Source organism: Stegodyphus dumicola, chromosome 8, assembly GCF_044657685.1.
Source record: "Stegodyphus dumicola isolate Sdum_Otavi_A_Nest chromosome 8, ASM4465768v1".
NCBI classification, from domain to species: Eukaryota; Metazoa; Arthropoda; class Arachnida; order Araneae; family Eresidae; genus Stegodyphus; species Stegodyphus dumicola.
This window is the reverse complement of record NC_140775.1, coordinates 58,833,527-58,850,787: the sequence shown is the minus strand read 5'-3', so window position 1 is coordinate 58,850,787 and position 17,261 is coordinate 58,833,527. Positions and strand designations below refer to the sequence as shown.

The 17,261-nt window shown below is 32.9% G+C and overlaps 1 protein-coding gene across 4 annotated transcripts in view; it reads right to left on the bottom strand.

The window, feature by feature from the left end:
• Nucleotides 1–17,261, bottom strand: part of LOC118179655 (ubiquitin carboxyl-terminal hydrolase 22-like) — a 111,923-nt gene that overhangs the window by 24,967 nt on the left and 69,695 nt on the right. The window lies entirely within an intron of this gene.

The window sequence follows — 17,261 nt, the reverse complement described above, 5'->3', positions numbered from 1 at the left end:
AAAAAAGGGGGGATAGTTCTATATCTCCTGTTCTAGTCGGTGATCAATGAAATTCAACTTGGGTTTTTCATGTCTTGATAACATGACTTAAGATATATATTAAACTTACATATAGCATTATTCTAACATACATATTTTACAGAAAAACATACTTTTTCAGAATGAGATGCTGACTTTTCACCCTAATTTGATTCTATGCTTCAAATTATGCCAAAGAGCCAAGTTTTGTATAAACCATAGTAGCAGCATTTTAAAAATTAGCACTAATAATTTTATCCCTGCAATGTACAATGTTAATTGAATTTTACATATATTTAAAAATATCACTTTTAAAATTAATTGTACTAAATTGTTTCTTGCATAATTTAAAATTTAGGCTTAATGCAGATAAAAGTCACATATTTTTTCTGATTCATTTTACAAATTTATATTTAAAAATAATTTTTATAAATTTTTTTAATTACAACCTATAAAATATTTACTGTTATCTTAAAGTAGATGTATTTCTAGAAAAATATGCTCTTTTTTTCGTCTGCAACTGGTTCCAAAAATTTTCAGAATATTTGCACTTGATATTAAGATCAGATCGCTAGTTGGAACACAATAAACACTGGATTTTCTTGACCAGAAAAATTGTGAGATGCTTTATTTTTCTACCATTTGGCAAGCACATTTTAATTCAACTATTTGTCCCTCTGTGTTTAATCTGCAACTAAAATGTCTAAAAAATAAGAAAAGCAATCTCCCTGAAAGATCCAACTAAAGTTTAAGAGAATTTGATAAGATTACAAAATTTATGGAAATATGACTATCAAAAAGGCTGAATATTCTTGTGTCAACACTAGAAAAAAATGCTTTTGGAAGAAAGAAATTGAAAGAAAGAACAACAGTTTTGAAAAATATGCTGCAAAGAAGATGTGTGTTCAAGGCAAAAGCATCTGGATGTTTAAACCATATTTTGCTCGTGTTTCCCACTTGGTGCAGTGTGCCAAATATTCCAGGTCTATGTTAAAGGAAAAGACATAAGAAATAACACTGCAGGTGAATCATTTTCCAACTGAATGCCAGTATAAATTTAAATTACATTACAGAATGTCATATCATATGATAAGCTGAGAATCTACAGGTGTCTCAGCCAAATTAGTTGAAGATTCAAGAATTTATCAAAGGAAGTATATAGATAACAGCTGAGTATACATTCAGTGTTGATGAAACCTGGTTTTTCTTTCATCTCATGCCTACCAAATGCCTAGCACCTAAAGACGTTTTCAGTATCATTGCCAAAATCAGTCCACTATTTTACTCTGACCAAATGCTTATGGAACGAAAGGGAATACCTCTACTTGCAAGGATATCGTAAAAACAAACTGTTAAAGTTATTATGGTATATAGAGAATAAAAAAGTGAGGATAATTGCAAGTATATCTGAAAAATCCTTGAAGTAAATGATTAAGTTATTAAGGTTTAAGGTTTTCTTCAGGCAATATAAACAGTAAGGAGAAAATTTCAAGGCATCATCAAAGTATCACGATAAGAAGAAAATATATATATATATATATATATATATATATATATATTGCATGAAAATTTAGCTGATTTTTCATGTCTTGCTAATTGATTCTTATGATTTAAAAAATGAAAAGTTTGAACTTATTCGGATATATGGATAATATTTTAAACTAAGGCACAATGATAAAATTTTGTAAAGCAATGGCACAATAATAAAACTGTGGAAAGCAGTGGAAATTGTACGAATGCATACATTCTAGGTAAAATTTTGATTATAGATCTTTTGCACTTGTATATCTTTTCTGAACAGCCCAATGAACGATAAACTGTGCTTTGCACTGAAAGAGAAAAAGCTGTAATCTCTCTCCCATTGAATTTTAGGCCTTGCAATTCACTATCGATTACAGAAAATTAAACAGTATAACAAAGAATTCTGTTTATCCTTTATTAAGGATTAAGAAATAATTAGAAAAATTAAATCTACAAAATATATGACAAGATCTGATCTCACATCTAAGTATTTTCAGTTATATGCGAAACTGGAGGACATACTCAAAACTGCATTTATTACAAAAATCAAGGATTTATGTCTTCCTTGGAATGTCATTAGGCCTATGTGGAGCTCCTGCTACATTTCAAAAGGCAATGGACATAGTCATAAGGTCTTTACTTGGTAAATCAACATTCATATAGTTAGATTGCATAATAGTCACAAGCAACACAATTAATGAGCACATTCAGGATTCGCATGAAGTTTTTTTCATTTCTAAAGGAAGCATATTTAAAAGTTAATGTGACAAAATCCAAATTTGCAGCCAAAGACTTTCGTACCTGGGCTATAAGATACTATCTCAGCTGGGTGTAGAAACTGAAAATTCAAAAATCACAGCTATCCAAAATTATCCACCACCTAACACAATTGAAAAATTTGGCATTATTTTGGGGTTTGTGCTCTTATTACAGAACATAAATTAAAATTTTGCTCACAAAGCACTTATTAAATTAAAAAAAGAAAGAGACTAGATTCACTTGGTCAGCAGAAGCAACAACAGCTTTAAAAAACTTTACGCAGCATTAATCCAAGCTCCAGTCTTGAAGAAATTTACTGCAGCAGATGGTAAATTAGAAATCACTGCAGATGCATTTGATTTCACAGCAGGAGTAATGCTTATGCAAGAAAGAGAGTCAGTACCATATTTTAGCAAAACACTTAATCCAATTAAATATATATATATATACTGCTACCGAAAAAGAAACGTTAGTAGTTCTCTCTCACTTGGCCAATCAAACTCTCAGTTTTTGTCATTTGGCCAGTCAAAAATTTTGAGTTCATTTTGGCAAGAAAACAGCTACTATACATATCAACCATGTGGCAATTCTATGTCTGTATTCTGGGAAGAATTTGTCACCCACATTCATAAGATGGGTTCTTAATTACAAGAATTCAATTTAAAAATAAAACACACCTTGGGAAAAGAAAATGTTGTAGTGGATGCCCTATCAAGGATTAAGATAGATGATGAGAGAAAAGAATTAAAATGTACTATGCTGATTTAAAAAAACTTAAATTCACAAGAAACAATTATCTCAGAAGAGCAAGCATATTAAGATTTAAAAAATATCTATGCTTATTTGAAAGACCTCAATCACTTTGAACATCACAACATAACAGGAATTAGGACCCCATACTATGAAACCAATGATAACTTTCTGTTCTATTCAAAAAGAACAAATATGAAGAATGAGCATTCTCTTTCTTTACAACTGATTATCCTAGTAAGTTTAAGACTAAATATCTTACATAAACTGCATGATTTACTTTTAATTGGCCATTTCAGAATAATAATAATAATAAAAAATAAAATAAAATAAATAAAAAAAAAACAGTGCAGGGCAAGGGATTTGCTAATTAATTAATGATTTTAATTATAGCTCAGCCAGGTAGTCAAATAGCATATATGCCACATTCTCTAATGAATTCATAGGAATTGATCTCTTAAGTTCTTATCCACATAGAGCAAAAAATAAAAATAGGTACTCGCTCATGATTGTTGATCATTTTTCAAAGTGGGTGAAATTAATTCCCCTTGGAATGTGTCCACAAAAATTGTGAATCATTTTTTAATAAATTTACATTAACATAAGGAGCACCAATAAAAATAATCTGAGATAATGGTAAGCAATTCGTAAGTCAAATTGTTGAGGAACATTATATGGGGCTTGACATAAAACATTTTAAAATGACTCCTTATCAACACAGTCATTTATCACAGAACAGTTGAATAGAAATGTAGTTACTGTCCACAGCTGTGAAAGAAATTACAATCAACACTGGGATAAATGTGTTAATGAACTAGCCTATGCACTAAGATCTGCCGAATCCAATACTACTGGTGAAATGCTGGCTGAATTATTTCTAGGCAGGAAGTTCATTATGCCCCTCCTCCAAAAGTCCATATGCTTTTTTTTTTTGTTATTGAAAAGTTGGGAGAATTTAAGTTGGCAGATATTTAAAAACTAGTGGATAAGGCAATGATTAATTAAGATATGGCTGATGAAAAAAAAAAAAAAAATTGATAAGAAAAGGTGCGAGTGCAGTTTTAAGCTGGGAGATAAGGTTTTAAAAATTAAGCATTCTCTTTCTTTTGTATTAGAAGGAAAGATGGGGAAATTCTGCAATAAATTCGAAGGCACCATTTTAATCGAGATAATCAGGGAAACCTGTTTTGCATTTAAAGGGAAAGAATGATGAATCTCTAAAAGTGAATGGACATTTGTTAAAAAAGAATTATGAGTGGGCTGATATGCAATTTATAAGATTGGTATTACAGGAATTACCTGGTTTGGATGGAGCAAGGGCATCGGAAAGTTCCACACTGGTGGAAGCACAAGGCCCTCAGAGGAAAAGAAGAAAAAAGGTGTAGCTCATAAGACTCATCAAAGAAAAAAAAAGATATGGAAGAAAGGTGGTCAAAGAGAAAGAAAAGGACAAGGAATATACCAATGGTTCAAGAAAAAGTTCAAGGATCTCCGAAATCATAACTATTTGCATGAAAAACAATGGCAGCAAGAAAGACGATACAAAGCAAAAAAAGGGTCCCAGTGAACAAGATTAACAAGGAACTTGCACTGACAGGGAAATGACTGGTCAGTCAAGGCAAAATCTATGCTACAAACAGTTGTCAAAAGAGGAACCAATATGATGGAAAATCAAAAGAATTAACAAGCAGAAAGTACAGATAGACAGCAGATCAGATAGCGCAGACCATATACTGCGAAGAAGCCTTCAACGAAGTGACCAGCTCCACCTAAATATTCTGAAGGACAAAAAAAAAAAAAAAAAAAAAAAAAAGCATGAAAATAAAGGACCAAAGCAAAAGGGGCTACTAAATGGCCAGAATAACCATCGGTCACAAAGATGGATAAGGATAAACAAGACCATCACCTACCCAACTTAAAGCCAATTCACAGAAAAGAGGATGTCTGACTTCTATAAAAATAAGTGAAAATTTACCTTATTTCTTCAAGTTTATATTATTCATGTGTATGAAGTTGCTAGTATACTTTTATTTTTACCTTAAGCGAGGATTATCTAGGTTAAATACCCCAAAGAAGCTATTTTTGCCATGTATTTATATACTTTTAAGGATTTTATATTTGTGTTAACATGATAATGTTACTTCAGTTCAAAAGATTGTAATGAGTAGAAATTTTGGCTCAAATGCAAATCAAATAATAGCAACTATTATACATTGCTATGAAAAGTTAAAACTAGGTAAAATAATCTTTTGCAACACAGTATGTTAAGTGAAGTTTAATATCTTGAATGGATGAATATATTTGCTAAAATTAACGTTACTTAATTTGATAGTACAGTCAAAAGTCGTTAATTCGGACACCCATAATCCGGAATGATCTATAATCTGGACCTCAAAGCTACAAACTTTCTGCGCATGTGTCACGTTGACGCATGCACATTAGACCTTTACGGCTGCGAATATGCGTGTGCGCATGCGCATAATATGTTTATGCATGCGCGTTTAATGTATAACGTGTTGGCTTTAGTTTCCCACATGCAAATTTTGATCGGAGGTCGATCGGTGGTAAGCTAACGTGGTTGCCGCTGATTGGCCGATCACGTCAAGATCGGCGGGTTGGCCGAGTATAATATATATGTACGCTGGTATCGGCAAATGTTCTTGTTCTCTTGTGTGATTATCAGTTAGCATTATGCTAGTTTTTCTTTCACTTAATGATTTTAAATGTAAAGGCTACAGTGTTAGCTCTTTTATTTTATTTACGGAATAAAGCATGAATTTTATTTAGTTTAGTCTTAGCTTTATTTAAGGGAAGCAAATTATGCTTTGCCTTTATCACCACTGTCAACATAACGGACAGTATAAGCTAAGCTAAAATGATCTAATTTAGTTAATGTTGCAGATTGCGTTGTTCCTTAATCTTCGAATTGGATTCGGCTTGTTATTTTTTGCAGACTGTTAGAGCAATTTTATAAAAGTAAGCTTGAACTTTCGATTATGTCAAATAGAATTTCCGATATATATTTACTAATATGTAAAGGATCTACAAAGCGAAAGTATGATTCAAAGTCCATTAAACAAAAAGTGGAATTGCTGCAAAAAATGGATAAAGGCATATCCTTTGTTTTTCTAACCATTCCAAAATCTGTTTATCAATTTCACGCTGCTCTGCGGGGGGAGGGAAACGACGTGGCGCGCAATGAATTGGAAGTTGATCCATCAGCACTATCCTTATCTTGAGGGCAGATGTTTTTATTTTATTTGGTTTATAATTCCTTACTAAATGTAGTACTTCATCTCGATGTACTCCGTCTTTGATATGATTTAAATCAAGTTCCTCGTCATTATAATTCTCTTCCGATAGTGAAGAAAGTGTCACAGAGGTTATTGAAAACGAAACAATTTCGATTGACAAATTAGTCGGTATTCTCGACACAGCAATTATAGGACTTGAACAGCGGAACTTTGTAACTAAACAAGATTATGTCTGTTTAATAGAATTAAAGAAAAAGTATTATCACATGAAACGAAGCAACTTAAACAACTTACATTGAAAGAAATGTTTAATAAAGTGGTGCTACTTTGGTAAACGGTTGTATGGATTTTTGGCGATTTACGTTGGCGCAATTGTTGGCGTGATTTTTAAAAACGTCAGCCATCTTGAAAAACGCTGTTTTTACGCATAGTAAAGTATTCGAAACTTAAATAAATAAATAAATAAATATCGTTAAAAGTAATGGATTAATTTTTTGTTGAAAATGTCGTTTTTTAAGATGGCAGGCAAGTGTAAATAAATACATTTACTATGAGTATAAAATACTAAAGTAAGGTTATTATTACTTTCATATAGCAAAGAAGAGAATAAAAACACCGCTATAAAAACATTGGGCCAATGTTTAATTAGATTAAAATATTACTGAAATTGAATATCGAATTAAAAACCATCATACCAACATTTAAAAGAATTAGAATATTAATTTTTTAACAAAAATTGAAGTATAAAATAAAGAAAAATATGTACTTACATTTTTTTGAGTGTTTAACCTGTTGTTTATTGATAAGTACCACAAAAAAAAAAAAAATCAGAATCATAATTTAGATAACATCTTTGAAGGAATTCGAAGATATAAATTGAATTTTAAAATGGCGCGGAAATGCACAAATTGTCAGTAACCAAACAAGGAGCTGATTACAGCTTGTTAATGCACAAATATTCTATAACCAATCAGAGAGCTTATTACATCATGGCTAGAATTAAAATTATTTAAAAATTCATACATAATAAAATCATTTAAAAAAAACGCAAAATTAAATTGTATTTTAATATTTAAGAGCCATAAATAATGTTTAAAACATTAGATTAAATTTATACATATTAAAACGAATAACTTTTAAAGTAAGGTGACGTCATTGATTACATCATCCACAACATAAAATTTCATAAAATATGATAAACAATAAAATTTTTATTTCAAATAAAAATGCAAAATTAAATTGATTTTTAATATTTAAAAGCCATAAATAATATTTTAAACACGGAATTTATGCACAATAAAACGCATTATTTTTTAAATAATATGACAACAAAGTATCGGTTACCATAAATAACTTATCCAGCAATGGGTTTACCATAAGTTGTATTACTCGCCAAAGGAAAATCGCCAAAATCCGTGCAACCATCTACCAAAGTAGCACCAATAAAGCAAACAAATAAATATTAAGCTTTTTTTTTTGTAAATTTTGATACCCTTTAGATCATAATTGTTCTTTATTTCATAAATTACGGTTTCATATTTTTAATTTTATAATTTCTGCATGCCATCTTACCAGATTTAAACTGATGATCTATAACCCGGAAAAATCGATAATCCGGAATCGCCGAAGTCCCGACGAGTCCGGATTAACGACTTTTGACTGTATATGTAACCTAGAATGTTAAATAAATTAAATATACCATCTCCTTGCTTTGTGTCAATTTGATACAATATACATTATTCTGGAAAATGAATCTAGATACTCTCAGAATATATATAGTAGTACTGCAGGACACACAATCATATTAATGAAATATTAAGTAATTAAATTGCCTCAAATATGTATTAGAGGTAATCTCGATTATATGCTATGCAACTTCACACCATTATGTGTGAATTTTACCACCAATTATGTTCAGTATCATGTGATTATCACTGCATATAATATTCAATGTTTTGAAATTGTTCTTTGATTGTCATTCTGCTAAAATCAGAAGAACAACTTATTGGTAAATTATAGTTGTTTCCATTCACATGCTCAATTTTATTAGCACCAGTTCAAATGGAAAATTTGCTGCCATACGCAGTTAGAAAAACAAGTCACTAGGCACTAAATCTGATATCATACAAACAACATGATGATTTATGCGAAAATTTAATCCACTGATTGACACATGATGATTGCAATTCAATTTGTTCTTGGAAATAGTTCTTTCATAGTCATCTGTCTAATGCCGGGGTACTCAACCCGGTGCCGAGGTGATCTTGCATAGCGCCTGCCAAGCTTTGGTAATTTTTTTTTTCTGCAACAGTCTTTCTTGGGATTGCACATAGAGGGATCAGAAACTTGGTTGGCCTTGTCTTGGGCTTTGGAAACATTGAGGGTGATGGTGTGTCTTAATTTGATCCTTCTTATTGCCTCTGTCCAGTTAAAATGACAATGCTAACTAAATAACAATGCAAACATGTGCCTCGAGCCTGGAAGGCCCGCCTAACCAATTTTTAAAAAAAGATCGAGAGATAAATTTTGGAAATGCCTGTGAATGACACGTACAGGACCTTGAAAGGAGCTACTGAGAAGGTTGAAAAATTTCATCGAAAGGAGTAATTTCTGTATTATGTTTTTGTAACAACCAGGCCTGGCAAGCCCGATACACATTCTCGCAGGTTAATAGGACGATAAAGTTTTAAGATTGGGGGCACAATATTTCAAGGCTCACCACACCAAAAAGTGACAAAAGCGGAGGGACTGCAAGTCAGAGTCGACCTTTGTATATTTAGTATTTAACAAGGCACAAAGGGCAACTCTTGACCCACATTCTTCACCAATCTTCTTTGAGCTTTTGGCAGTGACAATGTTAGTGGTTCACCCAGTCTGCTTCCGCATCCTAATTCTGTGTCGGGGCTTAGCGATTTCTTTTTTAACCGCTGCAGCATGATGAGCGAGCCCAGCAAAAGACATAAGATATACAATTACAATTCCAGCTGGGAAGAAACGTATTGCTTTGTTGATGTGAAAAGGAAGTGCGCATATTTGCTGTGTGGTGCTTCTGTAGCATTGACCAAGAAAAATAATGTGGAAGATCACTTTCAGGTGAATCATGGAACATTTGCGACGAACTGCCCAGGTAGTTCAGAAATTAGGAAGAAGAAAGTATGTGAGGTGAAATTGAAGCTTTCAGTGCAGCAATATGTATTTGTTAGGCCAGTTTCAAAGTCCAAAAATTCAACAACAGCTTCATTTAAAATTGATGACTTGCTGGTGAAGAAGAAAAAACCATTTCAAGACGGTGAGTTGCTGTAGGAAGCATTTCTTGCAGGTGTCGAAAGCCTCTTTGATGGATTCTCCAATGAGCGTGAAATCATCAATGCGATTCAGGACCTTCATTTATCAGACAGCACAGTTTAAAGGAGAACAGAAGCAACTGCTGATGACATGCAATCTCAAGTGAAGAGAAACTTAAAAACATGTATGGTTTTATCTCCAATTTGATGAGTCCATGGATACTTCTGACACGTCGTAGTTAGCTGTTACGATAAGAATGGTATTTAACGACTTTTCTGTTAAAAACAATTATTAAAAATTCTGCCTTTGAAGATGAGAACGTGAAGAGAGGACATTTACAACTTTTTATGATGTCTGCAGCAGGAATTGGCTTGCTGCTTAAAAAACTATCAGCAATTATAAATGACAGAGCACCTACCATGAACCAATGTCTTGGCTGTTTTGTGCAAGAGAGACGATTGTTTTCCAAACTTCATGTCTTATCACTGCATCATTCATAAAGAAGCATTGTGCGCAAAGATACTTCCATTTGAACACATCATGAATGCTGTCACGCTGATTATCAATTCTATTTGTGTGGTTCCTTTGCAACACAGGCTTTTTAAAGCATTGCTGGAAGACTCCGAAAATGAAACAGTCAACCTCATCTTGTATGCAAAAGTCCGATGGCTAAAGTTCTAACAAGGTTTTTATCTCTAATCAAGCAGATTCGAGATATTCGTAAAAGAGTTCATGTAATCTAACCCTGAAAAATTCAGTAAAGACATTGAAAAACTAAGTGATTCTTTGTGGCTAGTTGATCTGACTTTCCTCACTGATATCACTGAGAAACTCAACACTATAAATCTGAATCTTCAGGGTAAAGACAAGGAGCTGGCTCAAATGATGGGATCTGTGAAAGCTTTCAAAGCCAAATTGACGTTATGGATGTCTCAAGTGAGATCAAAGTCCCTGATTAATTTTTCAAACATGAAAAAAGATTGCCAATGACGTACATGTTAAGTTCTTGCAATTTTCTGGCCATCTTGAGATGCTTCTGGACCAATTTGAAAAGCGATTTCAGTTGCTGGAGCCAGTGGTGAGCTTTTTTATCAATCCATTCACCACGAAGCAACTGCACCAGGCATAGCAATAGCAAGAATTATTGGCACAGATGTGGAAAACCTAGAATTGGATATAGTTGAACTGAAGAATGATATCCTGCAAGCACATGCCACAGATGTAGACTTCTGAAAACTTGTGGAAAAGAACAGGTTTCCATTATTAAGAAATGTTGCATATAAAATCAAATCTTGTTTTGGGTCTACCCACCTCTGCAAATATCTACTTTCAACCATGAACGTTATCAAATCAAAGAATCAGAGCAGACTCACTGATTCGCATCTTGACAATTGCTTGGGTGCAGGAACCTCAGCGTATGAACCTAACATACATATGTTGTTGGACAAAATTCAGTGTCAAAAATCGCATAAAGTGCAACACCATAAACAGAAGAGACATGACTATATTGTAAATATAAAAACTTTGTGCATGAAATGTATATTTTGTTCCTATTTTGTTTCATTTTTTCGATCTTCTTTATGAGGGCACGCTTTTTTCTTACGGGCTAGCGTTAACTAGTAACGTGATAATATCACCAAGGGATGGCCTGAATATAACCCGGGAAGAAAATGTTATGTGGTGCCTGCTTCGCTTTCTGAAACTGCCTTGTGTGCCCCAGCACCAAAAACGGTTGAGTACCACTGGTCTAATGCAATGATCAGTTCCCCCCTTTACTAAAGTAGTAGTAAGGAATTCAAGAGATTTCTCCTACCTTCTTTGTGGTGCAGTGATCAGGAAATTTAGCTAGCAGTTGGAAGATTTGATTACAGGTGAAGGCATGGTTTTATTTTTCAAGATTCCTGCCTTTTTCTTTCAAATTTTAATGATTTTACAAACTTTACACTTTACCATTACTTTGTTTAATAATGATGTCTATCTCACTGTGATAAACAACACTATACTGCAGTGGTCTGAAACACCAATTGAATGTGGGTCGAACATACATTTAAAAACCACTTACAGACAATTACTAAATATAATAAAAAGTCTGAAAACCGGACGCCGAATATTTGGAATGATCTAAATTCTGGATGTCCAGACCAAAAGGAAAAAATTTTTATACAATGTTTTTTATGCTTTTGATATTTTTTCATAATAAAACATAAGGAGAGCTCTGTTTCTTAATTTCACTGCAGCCTAGCAGATCATTATTTATTACATTTTTGCTTTCATCACTGCATGTCTATTACAACACTGCAGCTTGAGAAATGACATATGCAACAATGTACAAACACTTTTTTTATTTTTAATATTTATAATTGAATAAAAGAACATTGTGACCTTTTGTATTGATATTAAACTTTGCGATGATTACAGACTTCAGTTAACCTAACTTTGCTATGAAGTGTGTTCATGAGGAGAAATTTAACAGAAATATTTTTCCAATATGCAAAAAAAAAAAAAAAAAAGGTTTTGTAAATGATACACATAGCAGAAAAGATTACATTTAGTGCTGTTTAAACTGAGAATAACTGATTTGTTGTTCAGTTAAGCCCAGGACCTGTGCCAGGTCCTTGTAAGGTATGATTACACCAGGAGGCAGAATTTAGAGCATGCAAAATTTTTAAAATTTACAGAAGCACTGAACAAAAAAATCAAGGAAAGGTAAAATATTTAAAATTTAGGGAAGGCAAATTTTTTATAACTTAGGGAAGCAGTTTGCTGCAGAATTTAGGACCTGCAGAGACTTATCGGACTGCAAAATACCTAGCGCCAACCCTAGATAAGCATTAACCTTGTGCAGGAAATAGTTGAAAGTAAAATAAATAACCAATAAAATTCAGGTTTAACTTCCTCAGCTCGAGAGAGAAGCAAGACAAAATTTAGTGGAAAAACATGTCTTTAGTCGACAGTCTCATAATGCATCGCCAACAATATATAGTGGACACTAGCTAAGTTTTATGATGATAGCCATTAATTTAAAGGTTTTCAGATATTGCAAACAAAAAGAGAAATTTTCTAATAAATGGAATTTGTGAAGAAACATGGAGAAGTGGTAATAAATGAAGATGATATAACAGAAGTTTTTCATTGCGATGATAGTTCCCCAATGATCAGTCAATTAATGGACTGTGGAACCTGTAATATGGTTATAAATCTAGAAACTTTCACTCCCAGCAATGAAGAAATTCACAGAGAGGTTGCTGAGAATGAAAATGTTTCGATTGACAATGTAGTGGGAATTCCTGTCACACAATTACAATGAACAAAGGAACTTTGTAACTGAAAAAGAAACTATGTGTATCTATAAAATTAAAGAGAAAGTATTAGTATAAAAAAGAGCAAAATTAAACAATTTACACTGAATGAAATGTTTAAAAAGGCAAACAAATAAATATTCAGCTTCTCCTTTTCTTTAATAAATTTTGATTCTTTTATTATTGTTTCATATTTTTAATTTTATCATTTCCACATGTCATCTTACTAGATTTAAACTGATGATTCAATATCCGGAAGAATCCCAAATCTGGAATCGCTGAAGTCCTGACATGTCTGGATCTCAGAATTTGTAATGTGCTTATCGAAACATATACAAACAGCATTAATAATGATGCAAAGGAAAAAATTACAATTTATATTTATTATCTGTCTAAAATCTAATCCTGGGATCCACTTGGAAATTTCCATTGGTTATACTTTGTAATTGAACAGCATTGATAGCTAAATACAATTTATATTTATTATCTGTCTGAGATCTAATCCTGGGATCCATTTAGAAATTTCCATTGGTTATACTTTGTAATTGAACAGCACTGATAGCTAAATATTAAGTTTTCAGACTGTAGAGACATTAGGTATTTTTTGGAAGCAGGCAAGATGAAAAGTGAGCTATCGCCTTCGCCAGGAATCGAACCACGGACCTCTAAAATACCGGCCCAGTGTGCAGAACCACTACACCACAAAGGCACACTAGGAAAGCGGGAGAAATACCTTATAAGACTGATACTTTTTTCAAATAACACTAATATGTTGAATTAACATAAAATAAATTATTTTTAAGTTAAACTAAAAATAAACACATTACAAAAAACTTTCCAAGGAATAAAACTTGAATAAATAATAATAACTTATTATATTTCTTTCATTTATTAAATTTTTGGTTGAAGCATACACAAAAATACATATATCTGAATGTAAATAAGTATAACCTTCTTTATTTTTTACTACAGTTTTCAGCTATAACACTTCATAGCATTTTGATTTCAATAAAATTTGTAACAATGGATAAAAATTACTAGAAACTATCTACATCTTGAATTGTAGATGCTCACTGATCAGTATGGTTCTTTTTTTAGATACAAGAAAAAAGCTGCTCACATATAAATATATTCTCAAATGAAGTGGTTATTCTTATTACATAAATTCATGATTAAATACATTTATCTTCTGACAAGCATGAAAAAGGTTTAAATCAATACCTTCAAATCTTTGAATAAGATTTATATAGCAGTGTAAATTAATTAGTTCTATTTGTGGATGTTTTTTTTTCTATCATTCACTCTTGTTTTTAATGGCAATGAAAATAAGGTAAAACTGGAACCAGAATCATTAAAATCTCTCAATATTCTTGCCATAATAATGCTAGTCCACGTATAATTGTTTCGGGGTTTGCATGCGGCAGGCAGGCTGCCAGTTTGAGATCATTGCTGCACTGTATTCAAGTTTCACTCACAAATGGCAATCACATGCAGACAGACATTGCTTAATGATTCTGTTGTTCTTTACACTACGCAGTTGGTGATATGATTCCTGAAATGGCATACCTCACAATGCTCATATTCTATCATTTGCAATGAATTTCTGAAGGAAAGCTGAATTCTGTTTACATTACAATACATTCATGCACACACACACAAAGAAAAAAAAATCTAAATGAAATTTGGAAAACCCATAAATATTGAATGTTTACTTTTTCAGATATTTATTCTTAAATTTTATCATCTGAAACTAAAGGGAATGATTCAAAAATTAATCTGATAATTTCTAATCTTTTTCTAACATGTTCCTCACCAAACACTTCTAGTAAATGATGCATTGAAATGTTGAGAATCTTTGATTTTTGTAGGTTACTATTGATATTTATTGTATACTTAATAAATTCACATTCCCCCTTCTTCTTTGGATGGATATTTAAAATTAATTGAACAACATGTCTTGGGATCGAATTAAAATTCAGACTTTTAAGTAAGATGTCATTAAATCTATTTCAATGACTTTTTTTTAAGATTCTTTGTACTAATATGTATAGTTTTAATTGACAACACTAAATAGCATACACTGAACAGCTATTCATCATGATCACCTACTCAATAACGCATTGGGTGACCTTTGGCCACCAAAACAGCAGCAACTTGTCTTGGCATGGATTCCACAAGTTCTTGGCAGATGACTGGAGACAAGTTATACCAAATATCTAAGCAGCGGTCACGCAAAGTCGAGATATTCCTACATGGTGGTGTTTGAGCTCTCAGCTGCCACTCCATGACATCCCAAATGTATTCTATTGGGTTAAGATCTGGTGAGTTAGGTGTCCAGGATATTAACTGGAATTTATTCTTATGCTCCTCAAACCATTTGAGCACAATTTGAGCCTTGTGACATGGGGCACTGTCCTGCTGGAAGATTTCATTTCCAGCTGGGAAGGCAGATGCCATGTAAGAGTTCATCTGAACTGTAATTATGCTCAGATAGTCTGCAGCCTTCATAGTCTGTTCTACAACAACTAAGGGTCTCAGAACCACCCATGAGAATATCTCCCAAAGCATAATACTACTACCACCAGCATGTGCATGACCTGTTGTACGGGGGCAGGGGGACTATTCGCCTGGAAGATGTCATACCCTGATATGACCATTGATGTAATGAATGAGAAATCATGATTCATCTGACCAGGCAAGTGTCTTTCACTCATCCATGGTCCAATCTTGATGCTTCCTGGAATATTGTAAGCACAGTTGACAATGATGCCTGGTCAACAGAGACACATGAGTGGAACATCTGCTGTGCAGTTCATATCCAACAATGTTTGCTGAACTGTGTGTTCCAAAACACTTGGACCTACACTGCATTGGGCTGTCAGCTGAGCCACTGTCTGGTGGTGATTTTGCTGTACCAAATGGAACAGTCTCCGTCATTTTTCTTTAATGATGCATGGACGTCCAACACCTTGGTATCTACTGCTGGTTTCACCATCATTTAATCACTTTGCATAAATATTAACAATGGTAGATAATGAACAACCTACCAGTCATGCAGTTTTGGAGATACACTGTTCGAGTCTTTGAGCCATTACAATCTGCTCTCTATCAAATTTGCTTATACAGTCAAAAGTCGTTAATTCAGACACCCATAATCCGGAATGATCTATAATCCGGACCTAAAAGCTACAAACTTTCTGCGCATGCGTCGCGTTGACGCATGAGCAGAAGACCTTTACCGCTGCGAATTTGCGTGTGCGTGTGCGCAAAATACGTTTACGAATGCGCGTTTAATGTATAACGGACGGGATAAGCTAAGCTAAAATTATCTAATTATTGATTTCAATTAATGTTGCAGGTTGCGTTGTTCCTTAATCTTTGAATTGGATCTGGATTATTATTTTTTGCAGACTGTTAGAGCAATTTTATAAAAGTAAGCTTGAACTTTCGATTATGTCAAATAGAGTTTCCAATATATATTTACTAATATGTAAAGGATATACAAAGCGAAAGTATCTTTCGGAGTCCATTAAACAAAAAGTGGAATTGCTGCAAAAAATGGATACAGGCATATACTTTGTTTATCTAAACTTTAATGTTTGTTTATCTAAACTTTGTTTATCTTTAACGCTGCGGCGTGCAATGAATTGGAAGTTGATCTGTCAGCACTATCCTTATCTTAAGGGCAGATGTTTTTATTTTATTTGGCTTATAATTGCTTATTCAATGTAGTATTTCATCTCGATGTACTCTGTCTTTGATATGATTTAAATCAAATGCCTCGTCATCATAATTCGCTTCCGATAGCGAAGAAAGTGACAGAGGTTATTGAAAACGAAAAAATTTTGATTGACAAATTAGTCGGCATTCTCGACACAGCAATTATAGGACTTGAACAGTGGAACTTTGTAACTGAACAAGAAATTATGTCTATTTATAGAATTAAAGAGAATGTATTATCATATAAAAAACGAAGCAACTGAAACAACTTACATTGAAAGAAATGTTTAATAAAGTAAACAAATAAATATTAAGCATTTTTTTGTAAATTTTGATACCCTTTAGATCATAATTGTTCTTTATTTCGTAAATTACGGTTTCATATTTTTAATTTTATAATTTCTGCATGCCATTTTACCAGATTTAAACTGATGATCTATAATCCAGAAAAATCGATAATCCGGAATCGCCAAAGTCCCGACGAGTCCGGATTAACGACTTTTGACTGTATCAGCATTCTTTCCCCACTCGCAAAAGTAAGTGCAAGAATGATTCCTTACCTTTTCCAGCACCAGTTAAATACTGTTCCCATTAATCACACATCTTTCACATCATCCAGATGAATTTAATGAAAAATGTGGGAATGATCATAACA